The sequence below is a fragment of the Arachis ipaensis genome, chromosome B5, assembly GCF_059453495.1.
Source record: "Arachis ipaensis isolate K30076 ecotype BB chromosome B5, ASM5945349v1, whole genome shotgun sequence".
Lineage (NCBI taxonomy): Eukaryota > Viridiplantae > Streptophyta > Magnoliopsida > Fabales > Fabaceae > Arachis > Arachis ipaensis.
In genome coordinates this window covers 99,146,124-99,169,694 of record NC_142440.1, presented here as the reverse complement: position 1 = coordinate 99,169,694, position 23,571 = coordinate 99,146,124, and the positions used below count along the sequence as shown (strand labels likewise).

Sequence of the window (23,571 nt, the reverse complement as noted above, 5' to 3'; positions counted from 1 at the left end):
ATATGACGCGTGAGCTTCCTTTTTTTTTTAATATAAGAAACTAATGTCAAACATTATTAAACAAGTAAAACCTCAGCCTAAACTAAATAAACCTAACTAAAAATAGAAATGCAACTTATTACCAATATAAAAAAAAGGAAAAATAGGAAGAATTTACTTTGGTGGGGTGTCTCCCACCTAGCACTTTTAGTTAGAGTCCTTAAGTTGGACATTTAGTGAGCTGCTTGTCATGGTGGCTTGTACTTGAACTCATCTTGAAACTTCCACCAACCCTTCGACTTCTAATAAGCTCCAACATTTCCAAGTGAATTCACCAAGCCTTGATGAAGTTTTTCACAAGCTTTGAGCTCTCAAAGTTGATCCTCTTGTATGCCGGGATCCCAAATCTTGTTTCTACACCCGTCTTTAAGTGGAATCATTGTTCCAACTGGGTGGCAAGCAATTCGGATTCTCAATGAAGTACCAAACTCTTGTCTTAGATCCAACCAATCGATCACTAGTCCAACCGTTGCATCTAGCTCTTGAAATCTCAACCTTGATGAGTCTTGATTTGAAACTCTAACCACTAAATATCCTTCTCTTATGCTTCATTCCACAAAGCCTCCTAAGTTGGCCATCGTTTCAAGCATACCATACTTAAGTGGAACAATATAGCTAATAAAGATAAGTTTTACCCACTCAAATGAAGGAGTAGATGGCAACCTAGGTAGGGAAGTCTCCAACGATCTTGACAAAACATATTCAACTCCCGTCCAACCTTGCCGAAGGACTTCCACCTTTGAAAAGATTCCTCACTTTCAAGCGCTTCCTCACCGAGTTCATCCAAATCTTCTCCGTCACTCAAATCATAAATATGAGGTTGAGAGAAATCTACGTCAACGTTGCTTTCTCGGGAGAAGGCTCTTCTAACTCAAGGATGTCACTTGTTGATGCAAATTCATGACTATGATGGCTTGATTCATGATCATTATCACCAATGAAACTTGCTTCTTGATCTATTCCATCCAATTCTTCATAGGGAACATGCCTTGGAGGTTGTGTACTACCCTCCTCAACATTAATTTCAAGCTTCTTGAAAGAATACTCTACAACTCTATATTTCCATGGAGGTTTAGCATCTCCTAAGTCTTCAACCACTTCTTCCTCTTCATTAATTACAGCTTCCTTCATTTGTTCCAATACAAAGTCACATTCCCCACTTTCTACCGAGGTTCCTAATCTCTCCTTCATGATATGTTCTTCATCAGATTCTCCACATGCGGCCATGGGGGTACTTTGAGTGTTGAAGCGTAGGGAGGCTAAATTATCTACTACCTCGGTCAAGGTAGCTATGAACTCTAGTGTCATCCGCTGCATCTCTCTTTGCCCTTGAAGAAGAACACCAAGAGTGTCATCCATTGGAGATTGGAGTGGTTGGAAGGGTTCATCGGTTGGGAGAAGGGGTTCATAATAGGAGGGCGGTTCATCATGACAAGGATGTGGCGGTTCAACACTCTCCATCTTTTCCACTTGTTCCACAACACACTCTAGTCCCTTGTTCTCAAGTTGAGATTCCAAGATCTTGTTCATACTCCGCTCTTCGGTTGACTTTCCACATTCATCCATGGTAATGCTTTGTTTGTTGCATGAGTCCCATGGGTCGATGGTGGCTCACGTTTTGGCAATGTTAGCCATGAGAGCTTCGAGTGCTTTTCGGCCTTCCTCTTGCTCCATTTGATGGATGGTTGCTTGAAGTTGATCCATTGCTTCCTTAAAATGATCCCGTGGCTCTTGTTCCACTTGGCTAACATAATTAGGATCATATTGCTCTTGGATTGATGGATATGGACATTTCCCTATGGAGGGTTGTGGTGGAAAGAAAAATTCATCTTGTGGTTGAAAGTTCGCATACATTGGAGGTGGTGTATATTGAGGTGGTGGTTCTTGGGAGTAATTGGGTTGGAATTGGGGTGGTTCTATGTATGGCTCATATGGTTCATAAGGTGGTTGGTATGGTGGATATGAGTTAGGGTCATATGGAAGTGTTTGATTGTAGGGGGCTTGTGAGTATGGTGGTTGAGGGCTATACTGAGGATATGGCGCATATGTATATGGTGGTGGTTATTGGTAGTCACAAGGAGGTCCACCATAGCCATAGAATTGATATGCATCTTAGAATGGCTCTTGCTCATAGTATGTTAGAGGAGGTTGTTGCCAAGATGGTTGTCCATAAGCTTGAAGCTCCTCCCACCTTTGATTGTTCCATCCTTGATGCATGTTCTCATTGTAGCTTCCATTCCCTACAACATAATTTGAACCAAACTCATAGCAAAAAAGGTGAGAATTCATAGTAACAAGAGAAAATAAAAACAAAAACTAAAAAGAAATAATAAAAATAAACTCCTAAAACTAGAAGCAACTAACAAAGAAACGAAAAGGCACATATATTCACAGTAAGTACAATAACCAGCCAGTAACAAGGTACACATTTGCAATTCCCCGGCAATGGCACCAAAAATTTGACGGAGGAAAAATGTCGGTAAAGATTTTCACAAAAATGTCGCATTGCAAGTATAGTTCTAAACCGACAAATTATCATCGGTCAATGTTTAAATTGTTTATCACAAATACAAACCCAATAAAATTAACCGAAGCATTTAAACCTCGGGTCGTCTCTCAAGGAATTGCAGGGAAGTGTGTTTATTATGGGTTATGAGATTGTATCTTTTTGGGTTTTGAGTTTAGTAAGCAAGGAATATAAATAACAAGAAAATAACTAACAACTAAGAAAAGTCCTAGCAAGGGTTGAGAATCAAAATTTCTATCCTTATTATCATTGTCAATTGTGATGGTAATTACAAATTGCTGTCACTTAGTTAACCTCTAACAATTGAAGGAAAGTCAAGTGAGCAAATCAACTTTGATGGTTTTCAGTGGCTAAGAGAAGGAGGGGTTGAATCTTAGCCCCTTTTTCACTTAATAACACTTGCTGGTCTTTGAAACAACTTCTGGAGACTTTTTGACTTTTTGTCTTGTAACCTGCCATGAGACTTTTTCTTTTTGTCTCGTACCGAGCCACGAGACTTTTCTTTTTGTCTCGTCGATCAGCACGAGATATTTTTCAGTTTATCTCTTTGAGCAGCAGAAACAGAAATTGAGTAGAAGAGAGGGAGGATTACACCAAGATATATCCTGGTTCAGCTGCTAAGTGCAATGCAGCCTACATCCAGTCTCCATCACAACAATGATGGAATTTCACTATAATGTTCATAATTACATACACTAATTTTCCCTAGGAACTATCCTTCCTATCTGGGACAAGTCCAGAATCTAAACCCCAATCCTGAACTTGACTTGGTTACTGCCAAGCTTCCAATTGCAAAGTGCTAACCCAACTTGCAAGGAGATTCCCGCAGAATCATGAAACACAACACAGATGTACAAAGGACCTCTAAGGACATCTATGGCTTTTTCTTTTAATTTTGCACTCTCTGCCTTTTTCTGCTCTATGGCTTTTTCATACAAACCTCATTGTTTTCCTTTTTCCATGAGACTCAAGACAGACAAAATTAAACAGAAAAACACAGAATGAAGAACATTGAAGGAGAAGAACTTCTGTTAGCTTAGGTAGCTATGAGAACTCTGTGCCTTGCACTCTCACTCCTTGCTTCAAGCCCTGGCTGTTCACCCTTACTTATAGGGAGAAGCCTCCACGGTTGAAACCAACAAACCAAGCTAATCTTCTTCTTCTTCAAGCAAACCGATTCGGCCAAATCTTACCACAAGTGTTGAGAATTTTAGCCACAGCATACTTTTAGTTTTTTTCTTGCCATCATTGTGATGGTCTTGTTACTAGCTTCTTCTTCTTCTTGTTGGTAGCTTCTGATGGCTTCCATATTTTCTGTTGAAGTGACCGAAACTTGAAGAAGAAAGAGTAGAGAGAGAAGAGAGAAAAAGCAAAGCTAAGAGTAATGAGTGTTATCACAAATTAATTAAGATCAACTCCCTATGCTTTTGTGTAGTAGCGTGTAAGCTACATTAAAGCCATCAAATCATTTTCTCTCTCTCATTTATGTTTCCAATGCTAGAAAATTAAATTTTGAAATCCATCCCAAAATAAGAAATGGAATCCGTTGGAAGCATTGAAACTTTGCTTTCTTTGCTTAATGGATTCGGACCAAGTTTTGGTCTTTTTAGAAAAGTTTGTTATTGGGCTTGTATCACAAATTCGGACCCAAATAACAAAACAAAAATTCAGCCATAAGGATAAAAATTTTTTTGTATCAATGCTGAATGTGTTTTCAATATTATTGGGCTTGCAACATTTTTCTTCTCTGTTTGGCCCATATGCAAAATCTGCCCTAACAAAATTATCAATCAATACATATGAATTAAAATCAAATTAACAATTTTGTATTTTAATTAAGTTAATAATATTTGTTCATCAACAAATTAAATTTAGAGTTTTCCAAACTCATCAATCTCCCCCTTGATGACAAACATTATTAAAATTGAAATAGAAAGAAATCAAAGATTAGAGTATAGAATACCCCCTTTGCAGATTAGTATTTCTTCCCTTTCCAAATGTTACATGGCTCCCCCTTAATATATGCTATTTTACCAAGGGAAGCTTTATACCTGTAACTTTAAAATCAAGCTTGAGGCATCTATGTTATTCAACATATTAATTTTGAAATTGTTGAATGCTTGATTTATGAGCAGAATTGGATTGATAAACAAAACTCATTTGTTATCATAAATTAATTTTCTGCTCAAACTCATACAAAGCAATTGAGTTCATATCAACAAAAAAATTTGACGTTTCAAGAGATTGCTGTTTAAGCTATTTTGAAAATATTTTCCAATTAACCAATCAAAGCAAATTAATCATAGCAAGGAAAATATTTCTGATCAAACATGATCATCTCAAACCATAGCAACTATCAAACTTTATTTTTATATCACAGCTTAAAGGAACGGCCAAAAATAAATCCAAAATAGAAAATATTTTATCAAGGTAAGTCAAATAAATTACAAACATCAGGCAGCAGCAATCAAGATAGAACAGATACATTATCAACATCAAATATATCATCACAACAAGATATTGAAACAAGAAACAAGGAAGATCATGAATCCTCAAAAGGATTTCATCCACTATTTTGTTAATTTCAATTTTCCAGCATTTCTCCCCCTTTTGGCATCAAGGGGGCACCTGCAAAAGATGACATAGAAAACAAAATATCCAAAATATACCCACAGTGTCAAGAGTGTTTCATAGTGTCATATGTCTACAGAACCAAAATAAACTACTACAGTTTCAGATTGAGCCGAAACAAGCCAAATATCAACGAAAAGGAAAGAAATAGGGACTAATCATCAGATAAGTGGAACTCAGATTCATCAGCTTTTTCTTCACTAGCAGCACCCAATTCCTCCTCAAAACTTCACAACATCAGACTCACCCTATCTTTGCACCTCATCCAAGCTCTCTCATTTTCATAGGCTTGCTTGCGGGCTGCTGATGAGATGGACTTTTGTGTGGTTTAAAATTCTCAAATGAAATCTCGTTGCAATATAGTTTCTAAATCAACAATAGTCCTTTCATACAAAAATTTGGTTGTCACAAGTAACAAACCCCTAAATTTATAAACCAAAGTATTGAACCTCAGGTTGTTCTCCCTAGAAATTACAATAGAGTGTTCTTGTTATTGGTTATGGGTCGTATATTGGGGTTTTTTTGAGATAGGAGACAAGAAATGTAAAATGCAATGAAAATAAACTAGCAACTAACAAAACTCTTGGCAAAGGTTGGTGGTCAAGGATCTCTATCCTTATCACTAACCACAATATGAGAATTGGCAAGGATCAACCCCATTAAGTCATCCTCTAACTAATAAAGGAAAGTCAAATGAGCTATGTCAATCCAAGTCCATAAGTCCTAGTTCTCCACCAAATCAATTAGTGAGGTCTAGAGTTAATGGCTCCCAACCGTCAATCACTTGGACATTAGTAACTCAAGAGTTTCTAAGTTACCTTCCCAAGCCAAGAGCATGAAATTCTACTCTAAAATCCAACCAAGCATTTTATCAAACATTTGGAAGGCATAAAAGAAAAGCATAGTAAAAAGTGCAAGAAAAGTAAATCTACACTACTCAATTACAAGAAATTAAACAACAACAAATCAAATGAACAATAAAGGACATGAAAACATAAATTGCATTGAAATGAAAATAGAACAAACAAAAGTGCATGAACATAAAAGTAAAGGATTACAAGAATTAAATACAAAACTAGAGAGAGGATAAGTAGAAGAAGAAGAATTGATAAAGGAAAAGTAAATCAAAGCATGAAATTAAACTAGATCTAAGAATTTCTAATCTAGATCTAAAACCTAATCCTAATCCTAGAGAGAAGTGAAAGCTTCTCTCTCTAAAACTAACCTAAACTAAACTAATTTGTAAATGTCTATTAATTCCCCTTCAATCCTTGGCTTAAATAGCATCAGAAATGAGTTGGATTGGGCCCACAAGGATTCTAAAATCGCTGGCCACGTGTTTGACTAAGTGAATTGTGTGCGCCCATGGATGCATACGCGTACCGTGCGCATGCGCGTCCCTATGCGAAATGCAACCATAGAAAATATTATATAATTTCGAAGCCCCGGATGTTATCTTTCCAACGCAACTGGAACCGCATCATTTGGACCTCTGTAGCTCAAGTTATGGTCGTTTAAGTGCAAAGAGGTCGGCTTGACAGCTTTTGCGATTCCTTCATTTCTTCATGAGTTCTCCATTTTTACATGCTTTTCCTTCATTCCCTTGATCCAATCTTTGCCTCCTAAATCTGAAATTACTTAACAAACATATCAAGGCATCTAATGGAGTCAAGGTGAATTGGATTTAGCTATTTTAAGACCTAAAAGCATGTTTTCACACTTAAGAACTATTAAAGGAGAAGTTATAAAACCATGCTATTTCATTGGATAAATGTGGTTTAAAAGGTTATAAATTCCTCTAAATTAAGCACAAGATAAACCCTACAAATGGGGTTTATCAACCTCCCCACACTTAAACCAAGCATGTCCTCATGCTTATACCAAGAAAGAGCAAAGGGTATCAACATTTATTCAATGGAATCTAACTAAATGCAAACTACCTATATGCAACTATCTACATGAATGCAATTGCTTGGTCAAAATAAATCAATTCTCAAGAATACATATATGCACAAGAGCCAAAGGTATTAACAACCATGCCAAACCACAATCGAATTGAGCTATTAAATATTTTTATAAACTTGCGTGAAGAATGATGATCATAGGTGAAAACATGTAATTGAGCATCAAACCCTCACCGGATGTGTTTGCACTCTATTCGCTCAAGTGTTTAGGGTTGATTCACTCAATTCTCCCCTAATCATGCTTTCTAAGATTTATTTTTCTTCTAACAATCAACATATATTTCATGCATGCATACAAGTATCATGAGGTCTTTCCTTTAGGTTGTAATGGGGCTAGGGTCAAGGTAAGGATGTATATTTGGTCAAGTGAACTTGAAATTTGAATCTTTGATAAACTTAGACTTTCCACCTAGCCTATGACATCCTATACAATTCAAAAGCTAATCTAACTACCCATTCTTCACTTTTTAACATACTCATGCATTTTCTTTTTGATTACAACTCATATGCATTGATCTTTATTGAGCTTCACTTTGCTTTGGGGCATTTTGTCCCCTTTTTATTTCTTTTCTTTTTTTTCTTCTTTTTTTTCTTTCTCATTTTTTTTCTTTCTATATACAAGAACATCAATGCATAAGGTCTATACATTTAATCAATACATGAGCATATACCCAATTCCCAATATTTACAACAAAAATACAAAACTACCCTTTTTCTCAACCAATGTCCCGAGGTTCCCACACTTGGATGATACACATACGCTAGCCTAAGCTAATCAAAGATCCAAATAAAGGACATTTATTGTTTTTCGCTTTAAGGCTTGTAATGTGCTAGATTAAGAACAAAGTGGGTCAATCGTAGGCTCAAATTGGGTAACAAAGGAAGATAAAAGGTGAAGTTATTTGGGTAAGTGGGCTAAAAGAAACGATGGCCTCAATCATATAAATGCATGAATACACAAAATAATGGACATAGAGAATCAAACAAATCAAAGATTACAATCATAGAAAGAGAATAATGCACACAAGAAGGGAAAATAAGTGGTTATAAGATGTAACCACGTCATTAGGCTCAAATCTCACAAGCTTGTGTTCTTAGCTCAAAACATGTTCCACAATATATATATCATTCAAGCAAGTTTAATGAAAAGTTTTCACTCAAATCAATTGGTGCCCTATAGATAGAGTTCTTGAAAAATTAATCTCATTATTTTGACTAAGCTTATTATGTATATATATGCAAAATTAAGAAAATGCAACAAAAATCCTAAAAACCTAGAATGGAATGCAATAACTAACTAACATTGGTGTTAAAAAAGGAATTGTTACCCATGGACATCGGTCAGACGACCTCCCCACACTTGAAGATTGCACCGTCCTCGGTGCATGCAAAGAAGAGCAATGTGGGTGGGTTGCTACAATTGATGAGCTCCTTCAAAAGGTTGTGCGGATGACTTGTTTGTTGCCCCATTTAGAAACTTTTCCTTTTCTTCCTTTCTTGGTGGCCAGCCTAAAAGGAAAGAAAAAGAAAGAAAATTAAGCCTATAACAAAGATATCAAAGCAAAGAGAACATAGGCGGGGGCTAATGCCAAATAAGAGTAAGGTTCTCACGACATGGTAGCTACGCATGGAAGTGAGAAAGTAATATAGGCAAAGGACATATCAAATAATACTTGATACAAGAGTAAAGTCAAAGCATGAAGAGCATATTGGGCATCAAGTTTAAATAAGAAAAAGTGGGTCATGAAAGACAATGTGAGCTTATATCAATGCACAAGGGATACAAGAGTCATAGAAGATGAAGCATTGATTTAAAAGTTTTATCACCCATCAATATCAAACAAGTCATGAAGCACCAAAATAATGCAAGAAAGTCTCAACAATTGAATAGAAAAATTCAACACCATTATTAAAATAAGAAACTTAAAAAAAAGAAAATTACAACAAGCTAAAAAAATCAAAATTAAAATGCAATGAATGAAAGTAAGCAAATGCAATAAAAGAAAATAGAAGAAAAGAAAATATTTTTTTGTATTTTATTTATTTATTTATATATTTATTCATTTATTTATTCATTTATTAATTTTTTATTTTTTTATTTAAAAAATTTTTTTTTTCAAGAGAGGAAGAAGAAAGGTAGAAAGAAAGAAGAAGAAAAGAAGAAAGAAGAAGAAAGGAGAAAGGAGAAAGGAGAAAAACAGGGTGCAAATCGACGCGTACGCGCGCATGGCGCACGTTCGTCGATGGTTTTTTTTTTCGAGAGTGACGCGTATGCGTCATGTACGCATATGCGTCAGTGGTTTTGTGCCAAAGGCGCAATGCGCACGCAGCGTCCGCACAACTCTCGGGTTTTTGGCTTGGGGGTGGAATTTCTCAATCCACGCGTACGCGTACATGACGCGTGCGCGCGGATTGGCGAAAATGCTTAATGCACGCGTACGCGCGTAGTGCGCGTGCGTGTCGATGGCGCTCTTTTTTTTTTCGGAAGCATAGAAATAGAATTTGACACTCTCCTAACCTATAAACACTCTAAAGTAACTAAAATTCAGATCTAACAAAAATCTTTAAAAATAACTTGCACTTCAAGTAACCTATTTTAACAACAATTTAAACTAATCAAAACACACTATAACAACCTATCAATCCAAAAAAAATGTATAAGAGTGTATTAAAGAAGAAAACTACCTATGATGGCAACTCAAATCACTTATTAGGTTTACATACAAGAGAGTGGAAAGAGTTTACCATGGTGGGGTATCCCCACCTAGCACTTTTATTTATTGTCCTTAAGTTGGACCTTTTGGGAAACTCTTGTCATGGTGGCTTATGCTTGTACTCATCCTTGAATCTCCAAGGATCCTTGCTCCTCAAATGGTTGACAGAAGTTCCAACCATCTTCACCAAGTTTGGATGGAGTTCCATCCAAGATATGAGCTCCCTTAATTGGTCTTCATGAATTTTCCGTTCGGGCGGTTGGCAAGTAAAACAAGTAGAATTCTCTCTAGCGCACCAAGTCTTCTTCCTAGACCCATGTAAAGTAGCATTCATCCAATCATAGTCCCTATACTTTAAGGTTTTGACCTTGATGAGCCTAATTCCAAACCTCCAACCACTACACAACTCCTTTTTACTCTTAATTCCACAAAGAGCTCTAAGTTGACCATCATTTTCAATTAAACCATATTCAAGTGAGAGAGTAAAGCTTAGGGATAAGAATTTTACCCAGTTGAATGTTGTGTTAGATGGTGACTTGGGGAGGGAGACCTCCCCACACTTAGACAATGCGAGGTCTACTTCTTTAGTTGTTTCCACCTCTTCGCAAGCTTTTTCAATTTCAACCTTTCCCCTTTTATCACTTGGCTTGGTGTTGTCTTCAAGAACTTCATCTTGCCCAATGGAAGGTGATTCAATTTTGGATAGGAATTCATTGATGAATGAATCCATCTCTTGATCAACCTCTTCATATTCTTCAATTTCGATATACACCAATTCAACTTTTTCTCCTTGGTAGCTTTCTTCCGATTCTCTCTCTTTCTCATTGCTCACCAAGGGTATGGGAGGTTGTGCACATTCTTCTATAATTTCAACTTCATGTCCAATGGGAGAGGATTCCATTGTAGAGAGAAATTCATCCATGATTGAATCCATCTCTTGATAAGCCTCTTCCAAGTCTCCAACTATAATATGCCTTGGAGGTTGCGCACCCTCATCAACATCAATATCAAGCTTCTTGGAAGAGTTCTCCATGATGCTACATTTTCATGGACTTTCAACATCTCCTAAATCTTCAACCACTTCTTCCTTTTCTTCAACAATCATAGGCTCCTGATGAGCGGATATTTTATACGCTTTTTGGGGTTAATTTCATATAGATTTTAGTATGTTTTAGTTGGTTTTTAGTTTATTTTCATTATTTTCTAGGCAAAATTCATATTTCTGGACTTTAATATGAGTTTGTGTGTTTTTCTATAATTTCAGGTATTTTCTGGCTGAAATTGAGGGAGCTGAGCAAAAATCTGATTCAGGCTGAAAAAGGACTGCTGATGCTGTTGGATTCTGACCTCCCTGCACTCAAAATGGATTTTCTGGAGCTACAGGACTCCACATGGCGTGCTTCCAATTGCTTTAGAAAGTAGACATCCAGGACTTTCCAGCAATATATAATAGTCCATACTTTGCTCAAGGATAGATGACATAAACTGGCGTTCAACGCCAACTCTTTGCCCAATTCTGGCGTCCAGCGCCAGAAACAAGTTGAAAGTTGGAGTTCAACGCCAGAAAAGGATCCAAAGCTGGCGTTGAACGCCCAAAGCAGCCCCAGGCACGTGAAAGCTTTAGTCTCAGCCCCAGCACACACCAAGTGGGCCCCAGAAGTGGATTTCTGCACTATCTGTTATAGTTTACTCATTTTCTGTAAACCTAGGTTACTAGTTTAGTATTTAAACAACTTTTAGGGACTTACTTTGTATCTCATGACATTTTAGATCTGAACTTTGTATTCTTTGACGGCATGAGTCTCTAAACTCCATTGTTGGGGGTGAGGAGCTCTGCTGTGTCTTGATGAATTAATGCAAGTATTTCTGTTTTCCATTCAAACATGCGTGTTCCTATCTAAGATATCCATTCGCACCTAACTATGGAGAAGGTGATGATCAGTGACACTCATCACCTTCCTCAATCCATGAACGTGTGTCTGACAATCACTTCCGTTCTACATCAGATTGAATGAATATCTCTTAGATTCCCTAAGCAGAATCTCCGTGGTATAAGCTAGATTGATGGCGGCATTCATGAGAATCTGGAAAGTCTAAACCTTGTCTGTGGTATTCCGAGTAGGATTCTGGGATTGGATGGCTGTGAGGAAATTCAAACTCGCGAGTGCTGGGCGTAGTGACAGACGCAAAAGGATAGTAAATCCTATTCCGGTACGACTGAGAACCTGCAGATGATTAGCCGTGCGGTGACAGCGCACCTGGACCCTTTTCACTAGAAGGATGGATGGTAGCCATTGACAACGGTGATCCACCTACACACAGCTTGCCATAGGAGGACGTGCGTGCATGAATCAGAGGACAGAGGAAAGCAGAGATTCTGAAGACAAAGCATCTCCAAAACTCCAACATATTATCCATTACTGCATAACAAGTAACCTTTAATCCATGCTCTCTTGTTTATTCGCAACTCAACTGATAAATATAATTGACTTCCTGACTACGAATTGCAAGATAACCATAGATTGCTTCAAACCAACAATCTCCGTGGGATTCGACCCTTACTCACGTAAGGTATTACTTGGACGACCCAGTGCACTTGCTGGTTAGTGGTACGAGTGTGAAAAGTGTGATTCACAATTCGTGCACCAAGTTTTTGGCGCCGTTGCCGGGGATTGTTCGTGTTTGAACAACTGACGGTTTATATTGTTGCTTAGATTAGGAAAATTTTTCTTTTTGGTTTAGAGTCTCTTATTATTGTTCTTGGTTAAAATTTTATACTTCTTCAAAACAAGTGTTACATTTACTGCCCAATTGGCTAGAGCGTTGGTGTAAGTCCGTGGCAGTTTGGTATACTCTTTTTTTTTTTTTAAAAAAAAATCTTTTTCACAAATAATAATTTCTCTATTAAATTTTGTGCCAAACTTTAAGTTTGGTGTTTTCTTGTCGATTTTCCTTTTGGTTTTCGAAAATTTTAGTTTAGTTTTCTAAAAATTTTAAGTTTGGTGTTCCTTGGTGTTTTCCCTCCAAAATTTTCAAAAACAAGGAGCATCAGATCTAAAAATCCTAAATCTTGTGCCATCTTATTGTTTTTCTCTCTCCTTTTTAAATTCAAAAATATCTTTTCTCTCTATTTTAAAGCAAATTTTCGAAATTTACCTTTAAAAATTCAGATTTTTTTTTAAATTTAAAGCCTTTTTCAAAAATCATCATATCCTTTTTAAAACTTCCTAACCACTTTCTCTCTCCTCATTTTTTCGAAAATTTTCAACTATTTTTGTTTATTTTATTTTAATTTATTTCATTTTCGAATTAAATAAATAAATAAATAAATAAAAATAAATTTTTTATTTGACATCATCTCCCTTTCTCCATTATGGATCTAAGTGGAAATGAACAGTCCAGGAGGACTCTGGGGTCATATGCTAACCCCTCTACTGCTTCATATGGGAGTAGTATCTGCATACCCTCCATTGGAGTCAGTAGCTTTGAGTTGAATCCTCAGCTCATTATCATGGTGCAGCAAAGTTGCCAGTATTCCGGTCTTCCACAGGAAGAACCTACAGAGTTTCTGGCACAATTTTTACAAATTGCTGACACAGTACATGATAAGGAAATAGATCAGGATGTCTACAGACTATTACTATTTCCATTTGCTGTAAAAGATCAAGCTAAGAGGTGGTTAAATAACCAACCTAAGGCCAGCATAAGGACATGGAAACAGCTGATAGAAAAATTCCTGAATCAATACTTTCCCCCAAAACGGATGACACAGCTAAGGCTGGACATCCAAGGATTTAAACAAGGAGATAAGGAATCTCTTTATGATGCCTGGGAGAGATACAGAGAGATGCTACGAAAATGCCCCTCTGAAATGTTTTCAGAGTGGGTTCAGTTAGACATCTTCTATTATGGGCTTGCAGAAGGAGCTCAGATGTCTCTAGATTACTCAGCTGGTGGATCTATCCACATGAGAAAGACAATTGAAGAGGCTCAAGAGCTCATTGATACAGTTGCCAGGAATCAGCATCTGTACCTAAGCAGTGACCCCTTCCATGAAAGAAGAGGTTAAAACAGTAACTGCTGAACTCAGCCCTGTAAAACAAGCTGCTGAATTCAATCAGCAATTGGACTTTCTAACAAAGCAGTTAGCCGAATTCAAGGATAAACTACAAGAGACAAGGATGGCTAATATAAATATGGAAGAACAATTGAAGTAAACAAAGCAGCAGCTGTCAAGACAAATAACAGAGGAATGCCAAGCAGTTCAATTAAGAAGTGGGAAAACATTAAATACCCCACCTCAAGGCAGCAAAGAGCTAAGGAATGAGAAAACCACCCAAAATTCACCTGAGGACAGTAAGAGCCCAGGAAAAAGTAATTCTGGCACTAAAAAGCCAGAAATCTGGTGGAAGGCTGGCGTTGAACGCCCAGACCATGCCCAAGACTGGCGTTCAACACCAGTAATAAGCAAAGACTGGCGTTTAACGCCAGAAACAAGCAAGGATCTGGCGTTGAACGCCCAAAATGGGCAGGATCTGGCGTTGAACGCCCAAAAGGGGCACAGTTCTGGCGTTCAGACGCCAGGAACAGACAAGGAGTTGGAGTCTAACGTCACTCCAGCTTCTAACTCTGGCACTCAATTACCAGAGAGGGATCAGATACACACAAGTGCTGATGACAACCCCTCTAAAAAGGCTTCTTCAACCACTTCTGTAGGCAATAAACCTACAGCAACTAAGGTTGAGGAATATAAAGCCAAGATACCTTATCCTCAAAAACTCCGGAAAGAGGAGCAGGATAAGCAATTTGCTCGCTTTGCAGATTATCTCAGGACTCTTGAAATAAAGATCCCATTTGCAGAGGCACTGGAGCAAATACCTTCTTATGCCAAGTATATGAAAGAGATCTTGAGTCATAAAAAAGATTGGAGAGAAACAGAAAGAGTTCTCCTCACTGAAGAATGCAGTGCAGTCATTCTGAAAAGCTTCCCTGAAAAGCTTAAAGACCCTGGGAGTTTTCTGATACCATGCACATTAGAAGGTAATTACACCAAGACAGCTTTATGTGATCTTGGGACAAGCATCAACCTGATACCTGCATCCACTATCAGAAAGCTTAGTTTAACTGAGGAAGTTAAACCAACCCGGATATGTCTCCAACTTGCTGATGGCTCCATTAAATACCCATCAGGCATGATCGAAGACATGATTGTCAGAGTTGGGCCATTCGCCTTTCCCACTGACTTTGTAGTACTGGAAATGGAGGAGCACAAGAGTGCTACTCTCATTCTAGGAAGACCCTTCCTAGCAACTGGACGAACTCTCATTGACGTCCAACAGGGGGAAATAACCCTGAGAGTCAATGAGGATGAGTTTAAGTTGAATGCTGTCAAAGCCATGCAGCACCCAGACACATCAAAAGACTGCATGAAAGTTGATCTTATTGACTATTTGGTAGAAGAGATCAACATGACTAAGAGTCTCGAATCAGAGTTGGAAGACATCTTTAAAGATGTTCAGCCTGATATGGAGGATTCAGAGGAAATGAAAGAGCCTCTGAAATTTCCTTTGGAAGAGGAAAAGCCTCCTAAACCCGAGCTCAAACCATTACCACCATCCCTGAAATATGTATTTCTGGGAGAAGGTGACACTTTTCCAGTGATCATAAGCTCTGCTTTAAATCCACAAGAAGAGAAAGCACTTATTCAAGTGCTAAGGACACACAAGACAGCTCTTGGGTGGTCCATAGGTGACCTTAAGGGCATAAGCCCAGCTAGATGCATGCACAAAATCTTATTGGAGGATAATGCTAAACCAGTGGTTCAACCACAGAGGCGGCTTAATCCAGCCATGAAGGAAGTGGTGCAGAAAGAGGTCACCAAATTACTAGAGGCTGGGATTATTTATCCTATTTTTGATAGCCCCTGGGTGATCCCTGTCCAAGTTGTCCCAAAAAAGGGAGGCATGACAGTGATTCATAATGAAAAAAATGAACTGGTTCCTACAAGAACAGTTACAGGGTGGCGCATGTGTATTGACTACAGAAGGCTCAATACAGCCACCAGAAAGGATCATTTTCCTTTACCATTCATAGACCAGATGCTAGAGAGACTGGCAGGTCATGATTATTATTGCCTTTTGGATGGCTACTCAAGCTATAACCAGATTGCAGTAGATCCCCAGGATCAAGAGAAAACAGCATTCACATGTCCATCTGGAGTGTTTGCTTACAGAAGGATGTCATTTGGGCTGTGTAATGCGCCGGCAACCTTCCAGAGATGCATGCTCTCTATTTTCTCTGATATGGTGGAAAAATTTCTGGAAGTCTTCATGGATGACTTCTCAGTATATGGAGACTCATTCAGCTCCTGTCTTGATCACCTGAAACTTGTTCTGAAGAGATGCCAAGAGACCAACCTAGTCTTAAACTGGGAAAAATGTCACTTCATGGTGACTGAAGGGATTGTCCTTGGGCATAAAATCTCAAACAAGGGAATAGAGGTGGATCAAGCAAAAATAGAGGTAATTGAAAAATTACCACCACCTGCCAATGTTAAGGCAATCAGAAGCTTTCTGGGGCATGCAGGATTTTATAGGAGGTTTATAAAGGATTTTTCAAAAATCGCAAAACCTCTAAGCAATCTGCTAGCTGCTGACACGCCATTTGTGTTTGACACAGAGTGTCTGCAGGTGTTTGAAACGCTGAAAGCTAAGCTGGTCACAGCACCAGTTATTTCTGCACCAGACTGGATATTACCATTTGAGCTAATGTGTGATGCCAGTGATCACGCCATTGGTGCAGTATTGGGACAGAGGCATGACAAACTTCTGCATGTCATTTATTATGCTAGTCGCGTTTTAAATGATGCCCAGAAAAATTACACAACCATAGAAAAAGAATTACTTGCAGTGGTTTATGCCATTGACAAGTTCAGATCATACTTAGTAGGATCAAAAGTGATTGTGTATACTGACCATGCTGCTCTTAAATATCTATTCACAAAGCAGGATTCAAAACCCAGGCTCATCAGATGGGTGTTGCTTCTGCAAGAGTTTGATATAGAAATAAGAGACAGAAAAGGGACAGAGAACCAAGTGGCTGATCATCTGTCCCGGATAGAGCCAGTAGAAGGGACGTCCCTCCCCTCTCTTGAGATCTCTGAGACTTTTCCGGATGAGCATTTATTTGCCATCCAGGAAACACCATGGTTTGCCGATATTGCAAACTATAAAACTGCAAGGTTCATACCCAAGGAGTACAACAGGCAACAAAAGAAAAAATTAATCACTGATGCAAAGTACTACTTATGGGATGAACCCTATCTCTTTAAGAGATCTGCAGACGGAATAATTCGGAGATGTGTGCCTTGAGAAGAAGCACAGAGGATCCTATGGCATTGCCATGGATTACAATATGGAGGCCATTTCGGAGGTGAGCGAACAGCCACCAAGGTCCTTCAATGTGGCTTTTATTGGCCCACACTCTATAAAGATTCCCGAGAGTTTGTACGTAACTGTGACAGTTGCCAAAGAGCTGGTAATCTGCCTCATGGTTACGCCATGCCTCAACAAGGAATCTTGGAGATTGAGTTGTTTGACGTACGGGGAATTGACTTCATGGGACCTTTCCCACCATCATACTCAAACACTTACATTCTGGTGGCAGTTGACTACGTATCAAAATGGGTAGAGGCCGTTGCCACACCCACCAATGATACTAAAACAGTGTTGAAGTTCCTCCAAAAACATATTTTAGCAGGTTTGGTGTCCCTAGAGTACTAATCAGTGATGGGGTACTCACTTCTGCAACAAACAGCTTTACTCTGCCATGGTTCGGTATGGGATTCGCCACAAGGTGGCAACTCCATATCATCCACAAACTAATGGGCAAGCTGAAGTCTCTAACAGAGAACTGAAGAGAATCCTGGAACGGACTGTAAGCAACCGTAGAAAGGATTGGGCAAGAAGCTTGGATGATGCTCTGTGGGCTTACAGAACAGCATTCAAGACTCCTATAGGGACCTCTCCATACCAACTTGTGTATGGTAAGGCATGTCACCTGCCTGTGGAACTGGAACATAAAGCCTACTGGGCAACCAGATTCCTAAACTTTGATGCCAAATTAGCTGGAGAAAAAAGATTGCTCCAGCTAAATGAGCTAGAGGAATTCAGATCACTGCTTTCGAAAATGCCAAGCTTTATAAAGAAAAATAAAAAAATGGCATGACAGGAAGCTGTCATCTAGAATCTTTGAACCAGGACAGAAGGTTCTGTTGTTTAACTCTAGGCTCAAGCTATTCCCCGGGAAACTGAAGTCCCGGTGGAGGGGACCATATGTGATTACAAGTGTATCACCATATGGTTATGTGGAGCTTCAAGATATTGATTCTGATAAGAAGTTTATTGTTAATGGAGAGAGAATCAAGCACTATCTTGAAGGCAATGTTGAGCAAGAGTGCTCAAGGCTGAAGCTAGATTAAAAGCTCAGCAAGGTCCAGCTAAAGACAATAAAGAAGCGCTTGCTGGGAGGCAACCCAGCCATGGGGCATCAATCCTCTAAGCATTCTGCTCTATTTTTATTTTTATTTGTTTATATAAAGTTCATTGACCCTAAGGTAAAGAGTCAATTGTATAAGTTCACAGGGTTACAGAAGGATTCTGCACGCAAAACAGAGAAAAGGAGCTCACTGGCAAGAAAACGCCAGTAAAAGTCTGTTTTGAGCGTTCAACGCCCAACAGAAGCATCCACTGGGCGTTGAAGGCCAGTAAGGATAGCCATCTGGGCATTGAACGCCAGAAAGAAGCTCTTTCTGGGCGTTTAACGCCAGATTTACAGCGTTCTGGGCGTTCAGAAAAACGCCCAGTAACAAAGGACTTCCTGGCGTTCAACGCCAGAAATAAGCAGCAACTGGGCGTTGAACGCCCAGGAGAAGCAGCATTTGGGCGTTGAACGCCCAAAACATGCAACGTTTGGGCGTTCAAACGCTAGGATGGTGGGAAGGAGGTACATTCGTTTTTTCTTCATATTTTTCATTTTAATCTTAATTTTCATGTTTCAATTCATGATTTCTTGCATAAACATGTTAAGAACCCTGATTTCTAAAATTCCTAATTTCTAAAAATCCAACCTTAAAAATATCAAATGTATCTTAATCCATAAGCACAAACCCTCTTTTTCAATTCAATTCAACTCTTTTTCAAATTTTCAAAACAAATCTATCTTTTCAACTAATATCTTTCTCAAATCTCCACATTATCTTTTTCAAAATCTAGATTTATCTTTTTCAAAAATCTTTCATATCTTTTCAATTTTAAACTACATCCTCTCTTATCATATCTTCTATTTTATCTTTTCCAAATCAATCTTTTTTTTATCATATCTTTTCTAAATTTTCGAACCCACCCCCTCCCTTTAAATATGGGTTCGGCCTCCCCCCCCTCCATCAACAATTGCACCTAGCTCTCCTTCTATCCCTCTCTTTTCTTTTCTTTTGCTTGAGGACAAGCAAACCTCTAAGTTTGGTGTGTTTATTCGTGATCACTAAGATCATGGCTCCTAAGGGAAAACAACCCACTTCAAGAGGCAAGAAAGAGAGCGTTCCAAAACCACTTTGGAATCAAGGGAAGTTCTTATCTAAAGAACATTCAGACCATTATTACAAAATAATGGGTCTAAGATCAGTGATCCCAGAAGTTAGATTCAATTTGAAAGAAGACGAATATCTGGAGATCCAGGAGCAAATTCGAATCAGGAACTGGGAGGTCCTAGCTAATCCTGAGACGAAAGTGGGAAGGAATATGGTCCAGGAGTTCTATGCTAACATGTGGCCAGGAAAGGTCTTCCTAGGATGATGGATTCATCCTCTTCCTTTCCAGTATCCAGGACTATGAAATCAGCAGGGATGTAAAGGCCTTCAACCTTTACTAACACGTCCTCTACTTGTCCATAAGCCTGTTTTCTAGAGCTGTCTGCCATCTCTAATGAGATTTTAGCAGCTTGCACCCCATAGATTCCCAGTTTCTCTATTACAGAGAGGGGCATGAGGTTTATTCCTGAACCAAGGCCACACAGAGCCTTAAAGATCATGGTGCCTATGGTACAGGGTATTATGAACTTTCCAGGATCCTGTCTCTTCTGAGGCAATGTCAGTTGATCCAGATCACTTAGTTCATTGATGAACAAGGGAGGTTCAACTTCCCAAGTATCAATGCCAAATAATTTGGCATTTAGCTTCATGATTGCACCAAGAAACTTGGCAGTTTTCTCTTCAGTAACATCCTCATTTTCTTCAGAAGAGGAATACTCATCAGAGCTCATGAAGGGCATAAGGAGGTTCAATGGGATCTCTATGGTCTCTAGATGGGCCCCAGAGTCCTTTGGTTCCTCAGAGGGAAGCTCCTTATTGATCACTGGACGTCCCAGGAGGTCTTCCTCCTTGGGATTCACGTCCTCTCCTATCCTCACAGGTTCGGCCATGGCGCTTATGTCAATGGCCTTGCACTCTCCTTTTGGGTTCTCTTCTGTATTGCTTGGGAGAGTACTAGGAGGGATTTCAGTGATCCTTTTACTCAACTGGCCCACTTGTGCTTCCAGATTTCTAATGGAAAATTTTGTTTCATTCATGAAACTTACAGTGGCCTTAGATAGATCAGAGACTAGATTTGCTAAATTAGAAGCATTTTGTTCAGAGTTCTCTGTCTGTTGCTGAGTGGATGATGGAAAAGGCTTGCTATTGCTAAACCTGTTTCTTCCACCATTATTAAAGCCTTGTTGGGGCTTTTGATCCTTCCATGAGAAATTTGGATGATTTCTCCATGTTGAGTTATAGGTGTTTCCATAAGGTTCACCTAAGTAATTTAACTCTGCTATTGCAGGGTTCTCAGGATCATAGGCTTCTTCTTCAGAAGATGCCTCTTGAGTACTGTTGGATGCAGCTTGCATTCCATGCAGACTCTGAGAAATCATATTGACTTGCTGAGTCAATATTTTGTTCTGAGCCAATATGGCATTCAGAGTATCAACTTCAAGAACTCCCTTCTTCATAGGCGTCCCATTGTTCACAGGATTCCTTTCAGAAGTGTACATGAACTGGTTATTAGCAACCATGTCAATGAGTTCTTGAGCTTCTGCAGGCGTTTTCTTTAGGTGAATGGATCCACCTGCATAAGTGTCCAATGACATCTTTGATAGCTCAGATAAACCATCATAGAATATATCCAGGATGGTCCATTCTGAAAGCATGTCAGAAGGACACTTTTTGGTCAACTGTTTGTATCTTTCCCAAGCTTCATAGAGGGATTCACCTTCTTTCTGTCTGAAGGTTTGAACATCAGCTCTAAGCTTGCTCAGCTTTTGAGGAGGAAAGTACTTGGCTAAGAAAGCCGTGACCAGCTTATCCCAAGAGTTCAGGCTGTCTTTGGGTTGAGAATCCAACCATAATCTAGCTCTGTCTCTTACAGCAAAAGGGAAAAGCATGAGCCTGTAGACTTCAGGATCTACTCCATTAGTCTTAACAGTATCACATATCTGCAAGAATTCAGTTAAGAACTGAAAAGGATCTTCAGATGGAAGTCCATGAAACTTACAGTTCTGTTGCATCAGAGAAACTAACTGAGGTTTCAGCTCAAAATTGTTTGCTCCAATGGCAGGAATGGAGATGCTTCTTCCATGTAAATTGGAATTAGGTGCAGTAAAGTCACCAAGCATCTTCCTTACATTATTATTATTTTCGGCTGCCATCTCCTTTTCCTGTTTGAAAATTTCTGAAAGGTTATCTCTGGATTGTTGTATTTTGGCTTCTCTTAATTTTCTCTTCAGAGTCCTTTCAGGTTCTGGATCTGCTTCCACAAGAATGTTCTTATCCTTGCTCCTGCTCATATGACAAAGAAGAAGGCACAGAAAAATAATAATAATAATGGAGATCCTTTATACCACAGTATAGGGATTCCTGTGTGAGTGGAAGAAGAGGGGGAGACAAAGAATGTAATATAATGGAAGAAACACAACTGTGAGGATGGAAGAGAGGTGAGATGAGATGTTAGGATATGAATGAATAAATAGAATGAGATGGGGGAGGGATAATTTTCGAAAATTATTTTGAAAAAGAGTTAGTGATTTTCGAAAATGGTTTTTGAAAAATGTTAGTAATTTTTCGAAAATTTTTGAAATCAAAAATGAAAAATAGAAATAATTAGTTAATTAAAAAGAAATTTTTGAAAAAGAGGGAAGATATTTTCGAAAATGAGAGAGAGAGAGTTAGTTAGGTGGTTTTGAAAAAGTTAAGAAACAAACAAAAAGTTAGTTAGTTAGTTGAAACAAATTTTGAAAAGATAAGAAGTTAGGAAGTTAGAAAAGATATTTGAAAAGATATTTTTGAAAAAGATAAGATAAGAAGATATTTTTGAAAAGATATGATTGAAATTAGTTTTTGAAAAAAGAGTTGATTTTTAAAATCACAATTAATGACTTGATTCACAAGAAATCACAAGATATGATTCTAGAACTCAAAGTTTGAATCTTTCTTAACAAGCAAGTAACAAACTTCAAATTTTTGAATCAAAACATTAATTGATTATGTTATTTTCGAAAATTTGATTTAAAAATAAGAAAAAGATTTTTGAAAAATATTTTTAGAATTTTCGAAAATAACTAAGAAATTTGAAAAAGATTTGATTTTTGAAAAAGATTTTGAAAAAGATAAGATTTTCAAATTGAAAATTTGATTTGACTCATGAGAAACAACTTGATTTTAAAAATTTTTGAAAAAGTCAACTCAAATTTTCGAATTTGATGAGAGAAAAAGGGAAAGATATTTTTTTGATTTTTTGAATTTTTATGAAAACATGAAAAATATGCAATGCATGAAATTTTTAGATCAAAACAATGAATGCATGCAAGAATGCTATGAATGTCAAGATGAACACCAAGAACACTTTGAATGTCATGATGAACATCAAGAACATATATTTGAAAAATTTTTAATGCAAAGAAAACATGCAAGACACCAAACTTAGAATTCTTTAATGCTTAGACACTAAGAATTCAAGAATGCATATGATAAACATGAAAAGACACAAAACAAAAATTCATCAAGATCAAACAAGAAGACTTACCAAGAACAACTTGAAGATCATGAAGAACACTATGAATGCATGATATTTTCGAAAAAATGCAAGATGCATATGCAAGTGACACCAAACTTATGATATGACTCAAGACTCAAACAAGAAACAGAAAATATTTTTGATTTTTATGATTTTCTAAATTTTTTGTATTTTTATTTATTATTTTTTTTTTCGAAAATTATTGTGAAAAATAAAAATAAGGATTTCAAAATTTTTAATATGAGTTCCAGGAATCTTGCCATTTTAGTCTTAAAGCTCCAATCAAAGGGTCAGGCATGGCTTAATAGCCAGCCAAGCTTTAGCATATAATTACATGGACTGGAGTGATTAGTTGGATGCCAATCCCAAAGTAGTTTGGGTATGGCTTTACAGCCAGATAGGCTTCAACATGCTTCATGAAACACTAGAATTCATTCTTAAAAATTCTGAAGAAAAATAATATTTTTGAAAACATTTTTTTTTTCAAAAACAAGTGAGAAAATTTTGAAATATTTTTGAAAAATTTTTGAAAAGAAAACAAAAAGAAAATTGCCTAATCTGAGCAACAATATGAACCGTCAGTTGTCCAAACT

At 37.9% G+C, this 23,571-nt stretch overlaps 1 non-coding gene across 1 annotated transcript; it reads left to right on the top strand.

Annotated features, from left to right (window-relative positions):
* The first annotated feature begins 21,110 nt into the window (after positions 1–21,110).
* LOC148565126 (small nucleolar RNA R71) lies at positions 21,111–21,218 on the top strand. Its single transcript, XR_015884217.1, has one exon. It is a non-coding gene; the product is annotated as a small nucleolar RNA R71 (small nucleolar RNA).
* Positions 21,219–23,571: the final 2,353 nt, after the last annotated feature.